Below are 13,112 nucleotides of genomic sequence, written 5' to 3'. Positions count from 1 at the left end.
CCCTCACACCACCCCCCCCCCCCCCCATCACAAACCCCAACCCTTATACTAACCCTTGCTGTGGTACAAACCTTTCCTCTGTAACCCTCAAATTAAACCTCCCTGTAACACTAAACCCTCCACCATAACCCCAACCTTAACACTTCTATTAACCTTACCTGTAACACCTCCCGTTATACCGGAACTTCATGTAACCCCAAGACTGACCATCACTTCAACACTAATGCTAACAGAAACCATCTCTAACACTATAACTAACTCCCTGCAATTCTAACACTAACCTTCCCTATATACCTAACACTAACCTTCCCTATATCCCTAACACTAACCTTCCCTATATCCCTAACACTAACCTTCCCTATATCCCTAACTCTAACCTTCCCTATATCCCCAACTCTAACCTTCCCTATATCCCTAACACTAACCTTCCCTATATCCCCAACGCTAACCTTCCCTATATCCCCAACTCTAAACTTCCCTATATCCCCAACTCTAACCTCCCCTATATCCCCAACGCTAACCTCCCCTATATCCCCAACGCTAACCTTCCCTATATCCCTAACTCTAACCTTCCCTATATCCCTAACACTAACCTTCCCTATATCCCTAACACTAACCTTCCCTATATCCCTAACACTAACCTTCCCTATATCCCTAACACTAACCTTCCCTATATCCCTAACACTAACCTTCCCTATATCCCCAACTCTAACCTTCCCTATATCCCTAACACTAACCTTCCCTATATCCCTAACTCTAACCTTCCCTATATCCCTAACACTAACCTTCCCTATATCCCTAACACTAACCTTCCCTATATCCCCAACTCTAACCTTCCCTATATCCCTAACGCTAACCTTCCCTATATCCCTAACTCTAACCTTCCCTATATCCCTAACACTAACCTCACCTATAGCCCTAACTCTAACCTTCCCTATATCCCCAACACTAACCTTCCCTATAGCCCTAACTCTAACCTTCCCTATTTCCCTAACACTAACTTTCCCTATAGCCCTAACTCTAACCTTCCCTATTTCCCTAACACTAACTTTCCCTATAGCCCTAACTCTAACCTTCCCTATTTCCCTAACACTAACTTTCCCTATAGCCCTAACTCTAACCTTCCCTATTTCCCTAACACTAACTTTCCCTATAGCCCTAACTCTAACCTTCCCTATTTCCCTAACACTAACTTTCCCTATAGCCCTAACTCTAACCTTCCCTATTTCCCTAACACTAACTTTCCCTATAGCCCTAACTCTAACCTTCCCTATTTCCCTAACACTAACTTTCCCTATAGCCCTAACTCTAACCTTCCCTATTTCCCTAACACTAACTTTCCCTATAGCCCTAACTCTAACCTTCCCTATTTCCCTAACACTAACTTTCCCTATAGCCCTAACTCTAACCTTCCCTATTTCCCTAACACTAACTTTCCCTATAGCCCTAACTCTAACCTTCCCTATTTCCCTAACACTAACTTTCCCTATAGCCCTAACTCTAACCTTCCCTATTTCCCTAACACTAACTTTCCCTATAGCCCTAACTCTAACCTTCCCTATTTCCCTAACACTAACTTTCCCTATAGCCCTAACTCTAACCTTCCCTATTTCCCTAACACTAACTTTCCCTATAGCCCTAACTCTAACCTTCCCTATTTCCCTAACACTAACTTTCCCTATAGCCCTAACTCTAACCTTCCCTATTTCCCTAACACTAACTTTCCCTATAGCCCTAACTCTAACCTTCCCTATTTCCCTAACACTAACTTTCCCTATAGCCCTAACTCTAACCTTCCCTATTTCCCTAACACTAACTTTCCCTATAGCCCTAACTCTAACCTTCCCTATTTCCCTAACACTAACTTTCCCTATAGCCCTAACTCTAACCTTCCCTATTTCCCTAACACTAACTTTCCCTATAGCCCTAACTCTAACCTTCCCTATTTCCCTAACACTAACTTTCCCTATAGCCCTAACTCTAACCTTCCCTATTTCCCTAACACTAACTTTCCCTATAGCCCTAACTCTAACCTTCCCTATTTCCCTAACACTAACTTTCCCTATAGCCCTAACTCTAACCTTCCCTATTTCCCTAACACTAACTTTCCCTATAGCCCTAACTCTAACCTTCCCTATTTCCCTAACACTAACTTTCCCTATAGCCCTAACTCTAACCTTCCCTATTTCCCTAACACTAACTTTCCCTATAGCCCTAACTCTAACCTTCCCTATTTCCCTAACACTAACTTTCCCTATAGCCCTAACTCTAACCTTCCCTATTTCCCTAACACTAACTTTCCCTATAGCCCTAACTCTAACCTTCCCTATTTCCCTAACACTAACTTTCCCTATAGCCCTAACTCTAACCTTCCCTATTTCCCTAACACTAACTTTCCCTATAGCCCTAACTCTAACCTTCCCTATTTCCCTAACACTAACTTTCCCTATAGCCCTAACTCTAACCTTCCCTATTTCCCTAACACTAACTTTCCCTATAGCCCTAACTCTAACCTTCCCTATTTCCCTAACACTAACTTTCCCTATAGCCCTAACTCTAACCTTCCCTATTTCCCTAACACTAACTTTCCCTATAGCCCTAACTCTAACCTTCCCTATTTCCCTAACACTAACTTTCCCTATAGCCCTAACTCTAACCTTCCCTATTTCCCTAACACTAACTTTCCCTATAGCCCTAACTCTAACCTTCCCTATTTCCCTAACACTAACTTTCCCTATAGCCCTAACTCTAACCTTCCCTATTTCCCTAACACTAACTTTCCCTATAGCCCTAACTCTAACCTTCCTCTATATCCCTAACTCTACCCTTCCCTATATCCCTAACTCTAACCTTCCCTATTTCCCTAACACTAACCTTCCCTATAGCCCTAACTCTAACCCTCCCTGTAACCCCGAACACTAACCCTCCCTGTAACCCCGAACACTAAACACTAAGCCAATGCTGATGCGCCTTAAAAAAAGGACATAACAATATATCCCGACCACAATCATACGCACAAAGTTTGGGCGGAGGCCGGACTGTATGTTTTTGAAATGCTGAAGAAAGAATGACCATACAGATTGTATGCAGACAGCATCTCCTGTGGGAAGTGAACCCATAACCTCAGGGCCTGGTGAGAACGTCTGCTCTAGTTAAACATGAAGAATACACTACAGACAAGAATAGTAGAAAAGTACAATCTCTTTATTGACAAAAAAGAAAAAAAAAGATCTATGTATTCATATTTCAAATACAATCATTGCGTTCATTGTCGGTTAAGCAAAATACAAACTTGAATCCAAAAAATGAGCGCACACTGATAGACTTCACCCAACACTTCTTTACTGTAAAATGAGATCATTACCTGGAGCTTTCTCACCTGTTATGTCCAGAGATAAAAGATCCCTCCCATGATCACCCATTACTCTATGAATAAGGCCGAATGGGTGAAACATGTTACAGGGTGGGTGACCATGAGACTGGGATCATAACATGTAATGGGCTAGATCAGGGGCGCCCACTATTTTTCGTCTGGAGATCTACTTTTCAAATGACGAGCTCATTGACATCTACCAACGAAAAAACACCTGCATTCAGGGGCGGGAGGGGGCGTAGGCTGCGCAGGCAGGCCCCTCGCCCACAGTGCGATCGCCTGCATTAGTGCCTGGGTTCCAGTCCAGTGCGATCCGCAAAAATGCTGCAAGCACTATTTTTGCAGATCGCACTGGACCGGAATGCAGGCACTAATGTGCCTGCGTTCGGAGTGCGGGCGATCGCACTGTGTACTGGTAGATCGCGATCGACCTTGTGGGCACCCCTGGGCTAGATATTACAATAAAGAACAGTGTGCAGGCGGTTTTCGGTTAGACACCGAAGAATGAACTATGGATGACCGCTGTGGATGGTTAGACACCGAAGAATGAACTATGGATGACCGCTGTGGATGGTTAGACACCGAAGAATGAACTATGGATGACCACTGTGGATGGTTAGACACTGAAGAATGAACTATGGATGACCACTGAGGATGGTTAGACACCGAAGAATGAGCTATGGATGACCACTGTGGATGGTTAGACACTGAAGAATGAACTATGGATGACCACTGAGGATGGTTAGACACCGAAGAATGAGCTATGGATGACCACTGTGGATGGTTAGACACTCAAGAATGAAGTGTGGATGGTCAGACACCCAAGAACGAGCTACAGTATGATTGAGCACTATGGATGGTCAGAAACCCAAGAATGAGCTATGGACAACCACTGTAGACGGTCAGACACATCTAGGAATGAGCTATGTGGATGACCATTGTAGATGGTCAGATACTCAAGAATGAGCTATGGACGACCACTGTAGACGGTCAGACACACCTAGGAATGACTATGTGGACGACCACTGTAGATGGTCAGACACACCTAGGAATGAGCTATGTGGGCGACCACTGTAGATGGTCAGACACATCTAGGAATGAGCTATGTGGCCGACCACTGTAGACGGTCATACACACCTAGGAATGAGCTATGTGGCCGACCACTGTAGACGGTCATACACACCTAGGAATGAGCTATGTGGCCGACCACTGTAGACGGTCATACACACCTAGGAATGAGCTATGTGGATAGCCACTCTGGATGGTCAGATACCCTAGAATGAGCTATGTGGACGATCATACACCCAAGACTGAGGTTGTGGCAATCCTATTGTTATTATAGACCATTGGTCACCAGCAACCGTTTCTGTACTTAGAATGTTGAGTTGTTTTTTCTCAAATCGGATCTTCTGAAAATCAGCCTTTCTATATGCAACAGCATCTAAAGGTGTCCATGGACGTTGGGCAATGGCGATCTGACATCTATATGAAAACCTTCCTAAATGCATTTCCTGCAGTGTGGGAGGAGTTTGAAAACTTTGCCAGTTGCCTATGGTTTCCTTATGAGATTAGTCCACACAGGGACAAACTGCATATACCTCCCCTCTAAATTGCCTAAACATCCATGTATGACTGGAGCTCTCCTATATATGGGCGGGGCTAAAATTGTGATCTTATTAGACGGTGCATGAATGTCCAACCCATTACCAAAGACCAGGTAATCTACTTCTTATAGGACTGACTGCTGCAAGACATATACAAGAAGGTGAAAACTTCAAATTGCCTTTTTATTTTACAAGTTTCATCTGATGTGATTTTGTTCTGCTGAGAGACATTACAGTCTATTACAATAATATTCTGTGCATACAGGAATCAATTGTCAAAGAAAGGAAAAAAACTATGTAAACAGGTCAACTATCCAAAAAGTACACAAGTTACCCACAACTCTTCCTAAAGGAGACCATTTGTCCTGTGCAGAGTGCAAAAACATTATAGATTCTAAATATATATATATAATATAGGGGCTGATTCACTAAAGGCAAATAGCTGTTCACTTTGCAGTGGAAGTTTCCCATTTGTTTAGTGAAAGTGATGAAGCTCTGGTAACTTCTATTACCCAATCACAAGCAAGCCAATATACAATTTTTGTTTATTTTCACTTGCACGTGATTGGTGTTTGTAGTCAGATCCTCCTATCCCTGTCGCAACCACTCAGCTCCATCTTGTGGTTGCCTCTTGTAATTGCACCTACCACAGTCAGCTGCGGGCTGATCAGGCTAACCAGCCTGGCTACATGCCCCTTACAGTCTGGGCATTGGTTGATTGTGCTCTATTTAAGCATCACAAGCCCAGGGCTCTGGGCTTGTGATAGTTCCAGCCTTGCCTTGTCTTTGCTCTGTCTATACAAGCCTGAATGCTGATCCTAAATCCCAGTCCTGCCGTGATCTTGAAACCCAGTCTTGCCTTGGCTCTTTATCTTATACCCGTCTTGTCTCCTGTACTTCTTGTATTAGTTCTTGTCTTGTATTAGTTTCCTGTTCCTGTCTTGTGTCTTGCTTTCAGTTTGTCTGGTACCTTGACATCAGTCAGTACTTCTCCTTGTTCCTGGGGGCCAGCCTGTGGCGTCACCTGATCAGAGCAAATAGTTTAAAGGGGAACTATGGGGTTAGGGCTTTTCCCCATAGTTCTCCTAAGGGTAATGGGAGGACACAAACTAGCGTCCTCCCGTCACCCTAAGCTCATTATACCGCGAGCTGCAGCTCGCGGTATACTGAGACGCTGCCGCCGCAGCTGAAACAGATCCCGACAATTATGTCTGGATCCGCCCAGCTGCGTGAGTGACAGCTGGCTCTGCCTATGTAGAGACAGAGCCAGCTGTACCCGCCCCCTTCAGGCTAACCAGCCTGGCTACATGCCCCTTACAGTCTGGGCATTGGTTGATTGTGCTCTATTTAAGCATCACAAGCCCAGGGCTCTGGGCTTGTGATAGTTCCAGCCTTGCCTTGTCTTTGCTCTGTCTATACAAGCCTGAATGCTGATCCTAAATCCCAGTCCTGCCGTGATCTTGAAACCCAGTCTTGCCTTGGCTCTTTATCTTATACCCGTCTTGTCTCCTGTACTTCTTGTATTAGTTCTTGTCTTGTATTAGTTTCCTGTTCCTGTCTTGTGTCTTGCTTTCAGTTTGTCTGGTACCTTGACATCAGTCAGTACTTCTCCTTGTTCCTGGGGGCCAGCCTGTGGCGTCACCTGATCAGAGCAAATAGTTTAAAGGGGAACTATGGGGTTAGGGCTTTTCCCCATAGTTCTCCTAAGGGTAATGGGAGGACACAAACTAGCGTCCTCCCGTCACCCTAAGCTCATTATACCGCGAGCTGCAGCTCGCGGTATACTGAGACGCTGCCGCCGCAGCTGAAACAGATCCCGACAATTATGTCTGGATCCGCCCAGCTGCGTGAGTGACAGCTGGCTCTGCCTATGTAGAGACAGAGCCAGCTGTACCCGCCCCCTCCCCCGTCCGTTCCGCCAGTCAGCGCTGGAGGGTCGGAGCGAGGAGGGGGGAATCACGGCTCTCTGCCGTGACAGGATCGAGAAGTGAGCGAACGCCGGTATGTTGTTCGCTCACTTCCCGATCTACTGAGCCGACCTGTGACAGTTTCATTGTCACAGGTCGGCTAGAACTATGAGGATGAGGGAAAATCACTCACCTCATAGTTCTCCTTTAAGTCCTGGGGGCATCTAAGTACCGGTAGGCGTGCTTGCCTGCTAGAGGTGAAACAACTCATCGCTATTGGCTCTGACAACGTGCGTCCACAGCTGGTCCTGACAACTGGGTATTATAAAGAAATGTCACCACATTCACAAAGCTAAGAGAAACGTTGCCTGCAAAGTGAAATTCCATTGCAAAGTGAACAGTGCCTTTAGTAAATCAACCCCATTATCTCATTTCATCTAACTTTAAAATAAAAGAATGTGTAAAAAAAGACAAATAAATTAAAAAGTATTACATAGAACATGATGGTGACATATGGAAGGGCATGCAACACTTGAGGAGCCCTTGTGGTCACAGTAACCACAATGTGACTCCAACTATGAAACCCTCAGGATATATCCAGTTCTCATGACGGCATGTGGTCTGAATGGGTCCTGAGTGTCAGACCCAGTGAAGACAATCGTGGGCTTATCTTTGGCTCGGAGTAGTCTGATGTGACTAGGGATCTCCTCTATTTGAAGTCCCAGAGAACCGCAAAGCCATGTACATGCCCTCATATGTTTTAACAAGCAGGAAAAGATGATCAAAGCTTTGAAGACAAAAGACTAAAATGATTGGAGTAGAGAAGTGATCCAGCAACTTCTCTACAATGACCTGGTCCAAAAAACCCGGACAAAGCACAATATAAAACACGGCTAGAAAGCATGACTGAATGGTTATGGATATAGAGCAACCTAGTAACGCATAATATTTCAGGAGAGAAGGTTGATGGTCTTGATGAAGCCGGTGACTTGTCTACTGACATGAGTGTGTCAGAGAGGTCAGGATGGAGGGTGTCCAAAGCTGCAAGGTGACAATAAATGTACCCAAAGATACAGGACTATGGTCTGGAGATCTGACCACCATCCTATAATATCATAGAGTTATTATGGTGTACACATACTTAAGCTCTCTGGCTGAGCGAACATGTTTACACACTTTTCCGCCCCCCTGCTTAGTCTTCCAGTTATCTTAAAGAACAATAGTGAGCAGCTGGAAAATCCATACCAGTCCATTCTTATCTGCTCAGAGGTGACAGCACAGCTAGGGAGTATCCCATAGACTAGGAGTAGGCAAAACCCATTAGGCATTGCAAGACTCTGAGAGCCACAAGCATGACTTCCAGAAGCATATACAGGGTGGGATTTGTGGTTTCACCACAGCTGGAGGGCACTAGTTTGGCTAACCCAGCTACAGACCCACAATTATTTCTCAACCAACTTGTCACCAGGACTGGACAAACATCGTTCGTTGTCGGGATTACAGGACACAAGTCATCACTATAAAATAACAAAAGCAGCTTTTCCCTATATGTCGCTTCCTTACGCTCTAGAGTTTTAGATTTCAGTACCTGTTAAAAAATTATCTGGTTACATTTCAAAACGAGTTATAATTATTGTATATTACAAGCAATGTCCTTGACACGTCTTATTACCTATAACAATGTATTTTCTAGTAAGTTTGACCTTTCCTCTTTATGTTCTATACCTGTTCGGGTCTTATTGCTGGAACTACTTCACCAGTTATTGTGACTCTTTGGTTTACGTATCAGCTTGTCATGAGCCACCATTTAATTATTGTCTGCGGGGGCAAAATGATAGGCTGTCTGCCCCCCCCATAACGTACCCCATAATGTAATGGGGTACTGAACTGACTAACAATATCACAATGGGGTACTGAACTGACCAACATGTTGGTCATCAGAGTGTCCCCTTATATACAAGGTCAGTTGAGTGACCACTTACTTAGATTGTTGGTCAGTTGAGTGACAAACAATGCAAGTAAGTGGTCACTGAACTGACCTCGTATGTAAGGGGACGCTGTAGGTAAGGGAGACTTTCTTCATTGGCCACTATGTAAAGGGGGCATTTACACTGGCCACCAATAAAATGGTGCACCTTCGCTCAGCATTAATGAAGGGGGGCATTTATACTGATGTAAAGGGGTCTTTGGCACTGCCCACCTGTATAAATCATACTTTAAGAGGGGTCTTTACATGATCCTTAATGTACAATATGGCCCCAATATGGCCCAGTGTTTCAGGGTGAGGATGTCATAACCTTTTTACTGATTTACAAAACAGTGTCAGATAGGGTGCTGGCACAATCTGAAATCTCCAGTAAGAATGAAACAAGCTTCAATGAACTTGCCTCTCTAACAACACATATGATTTAATGTGGAGATTGTGTATGAAGTGTTGACCCATTTACTGATGTATCAGCATTACGGCACAGCCAGTCTGAGGTTTCAGTAGGAGAAAGTACATTCTCCTCCAATGATGTGGTATATTGCAGCGAAAGCATGTCGTGACTTCATAGGAGGCAGTAATCCTTCTTGGTTGGGTCATCGCACATTGAACAGAGCAGAAACTAGCTGAAACCTGGACCATGGAAGTGGGTCAGGTGTGGTGACCTTGTCAGAGACGGTGACCGGTCCACTTGTGCGGTGGCGGCACGATGGAGACCTCAGTGGAAGTTATGTTTGTAGAAGGAGTTGGACTTTTCAGCAGCACAAATATTTCAGACGATCCATGTTATAAGCTGTATAAGGCAAAACATCTCCACAAGGCGTCACCAAGAAAACCAAAAAAGCAAGTGACAGATGAGATGGTGCAGCAGGCTTCTCCGAAGGCTTATAGTATTTCAGTTTGACTCATATATGGTTTCCATGTTGTATTGTACGCTGTAAGCCAAAATCTGAGACTTAGCCAGTAGAAGGAACGGTCCTTGAGCGGCAAAGAGTATTTCATGCCACCTTTGCGTAGAAAGCTTGGTATATCAAATGTTTCTCTGTATAAAGTTAAGTTCATATATGCCCCAGGCTGACATAAACCTCAGTGCATACCCACATCTGCCGTTTGAAGATGCAAGCTCTTAGATGTAGTCCACTACTCCATATATACCGATTCTTGTGACGGTGCGGCCACATACTCCATGGATCCGCTTCCGCAAGGCGCTTTGGCCCTCCTCTTCCGGAAAAATAGGCCAACGCCAATTGCCACCAGGACGAGGACAATTGTGACTAGTGAGATAATGGCAGTCTTCATGTGTTTCATCTTGCCGTCGACTTCCTCATTTGAATCTTCTGAAGGCTGACCATTGCCTGAGAAGGAGGAGAGGAAAAAAAAGGAAAACAAAGGTAAATACATTAAAAGGTAAAACTGCTGATGTGTTTGGCAGAATGAAAAGGGTTGGAGGTATTCTACAGTCATACATGAACGTCCATTCAGCTTCACTCTTCTATTCAGTTTTGTCCTTTTTGCCCTCTTTTCACCTTACTTCCCTCCCGCTCTCATCCTTTTCTTCCCAATGTGCTTTCCCTTTTCCTTCCCTCTCATCTTCATTCCCCTCCTTTTTTCCCTCCCCTTCCTTTTTATAACCCCTCCCCCTTTCCTTCCATTTTTTCCCAATCTGTCCCCTTTTTCTTTATCATCTCTCAGGAAAACGTCCACTATTACAGATTATGAGTGATGTATGATAAATCATAAACTTGGGATTTTATAAAGCTATATATATACAAGTTCTTCTGACTTCTGCTATTCATGAAATCATCATGTGGTTTTATGTAGCGATGGAGGGGGAGGGGGGGGATTATTATGAGCCATAACTGTAATGTATGTGTTATGAGGTCTAGAATATACCTTTAAGTAATAGTAAGAGGTAGAATGATTTGCTCATTAGTGCTCATCTGTGTTCAATAATGTGTGTATATATATTTGCTCCTCCCCCATGCCCTCTTACTCTATGATTAAGCCCCATTAGGCAAAACAATGTGACATTGTTTTGCCTGATGAAGGGACCACATTGGGTTTCGGAAATGTTGCTATTAGGGATGCACAATACTAGCATCTGTATCGGTGCCGATACCGAGTATTTGGGCGAGTACTCGTACTGGTCCAAATGCTCCGATCCAGGAACTTCTGGTCAGAGGGAGCATGGAGCCAGCTTCCTTTCCAATCAGGAAAGCAGGTGATGGGTTATGACCCGCCTCTCGGCTTCCTGATTGGCTAGGAAGCCGGATTCACATGTTGCTAAGCAGCCTGGCTTCCTAACTAATCAAGAAGCCGGGCGGCATGTAATGACCCGCCTCCCGGCTTCCTGATTGGTCAGGAAGCAAGGCTACCTAGGAACAAGTGAAGCCGGAATCTTAGCCAATCAAGAAGCCGGGAAGCGGGTCATGAAGTGCCACCCGGCTTCCTGATTGGTTAGGAAGCTTGCTTCACTTGTTGCTAGGTATCCCGGTTTCCTGACCAATCAGGAAGCCGAACGACACCTCATGACTTGCCGCCTGGCTTCCTGATTGGTCAGGAAGCCAGGCAGCCTCTGAAGCTGGTTTTCTTTCGCTAGAACACTGGCTTCACAGGCAATTAGGAAGCCAGGCAATGGGTCATGATCCGCCGCCCGACTTCCTGATAATCGGAGCACAATGCACTGATACTTAAAAAAAAAATATTGGTACTCGATACTGCAAAACTGGTATTGGGGCATCCCTAGTTGCTATATTCTGTGACATCATGCTTATCTGAACGTCAATAACGGATGGATCGATAATGTGGACTTCGGCGTTCTGGTGACCTTACTACATTCTCTGGTTTCTTGGCACCATCCGCTGGCCACTTGTTATTACACATGGCGAGGAGTCGGTCTGGAGGGCAATGGGGCATCTCTAACATGTTACAGAGAGGCTGCTGGGTGGAGTGTCTAACAGTTTTGGTCAATAAGGTTGATTTTAACTTCAAGTGGAAGCGATGTGCAGCTTCGTTGTAAACTATTTCACCCTGCAAGCTAAATCCCTCTGGTTGCTGGTGCCTTGTTTCCTCAATGGCCCTGAAACTAAGCCTGGCAGTGCTGACCAAGTCTGCTCTATGGTTCCAGCATTGCTCATAGCCCATACCCCCCACATTAAATGTGAGGACACCGCGGGACTGTTGACAACACGAAGCAGAGGGGAGAGAGGTGAGCACCGACCACCAGGGAAATGGGGATCAGGTAAATGTAAAACCTCATCACAATACTGCTAGACATAGATGAGTTAACTCTTGCAGTGTAGGGATAGCCCCACTACAAGGGGAGATTTTTCATAGGATCTATTATTACTAGCTTCTCTATGTAGTTTACACTATGTATTAGTAACCTCCATCTTCTATCTCCCTGCTTCAGTTTCACAATGCCATCAGCAGAAGCCAAGCTGTAAAACAAGCCAAATAATCGGTGTAGAGAGACCAGTAAATCTTAATTTTTGAGAAACAAATGCAGCTCTAATCGTGATATTAACCCCCAGCAATTTCCAATGACTACCGTACTTTGCCTACATGATTGCTTGACACGCCTGTCCAGAAAAAAGGTTTTCAAGCAGTTAGGTAGAATGTGCCAGGAGGTAGAGCCAAAATTTAGGTTGAGGAATGGAGACTTAGATATTAAGAGGGTTAGTCACAGAAGGGTGAAGAGTTTGGAGAACGCCGGAGAAGTGAACAATCTAGGACAACATCGCTGACCTGGAAAAATTCTCCAATTATCTCACTTTCCAGTTCAGCTATGTTGTCCTAGATTGTTCCCTTCTCCGGCCTCCTCCAAACTCTTCATCCTCTTATGAATAACCCTGTAAGAGTCTCATCAGCCACTCAGCACTGATGGAACCAATCACTGACTACACAGAAGAAGAAAAAGTTTTACAAGTTGACCTTGAGAGTAAACAAGTTTGTTGGGTTGAAGAACTTAACCAAATATTGCGATATCTTTGAGTTATACCTTGGGCCAGGTTGATGTTTGCCTTGTTGGGGTCCAGTGGTTTTGTGCCCCTGTCATTAGGGGTCACAATGCTAGCTGGAGGTGAAGTTGCTCCATCTTGTGCTGGTTCTATGGACTGGCCAATGTTGTCATTCCAGCTCTGCATTGAGGGCTTCATGCTGGCCATCGGTGCTGTTGTTGGAACCATAATCGTCGTGGTGGAAGGTTTCTCATTGGCACCCTTGGAAAACTCTTTCTGAGAGCT

This window comes from Nanorana parkeri, unplaced genomic scaffold (genome assembly GCF_000935625.1).
Source record: "Nanorana parkeri isolate BGI_ZX_2015 unplaced genomic scaffold, ASM93562v1 scaffold554, whole genome shotgun sequence".
In the NCBI taxonomy this organism is placed as follows: Eukaryota; Metazoa; Chordata; class Amphibia; order Anura; family Dicroglossidae; genus Nanorana; species Nanorana parkeri.
Note: the sequence above shows the minus strand (reverse complement) of the source record.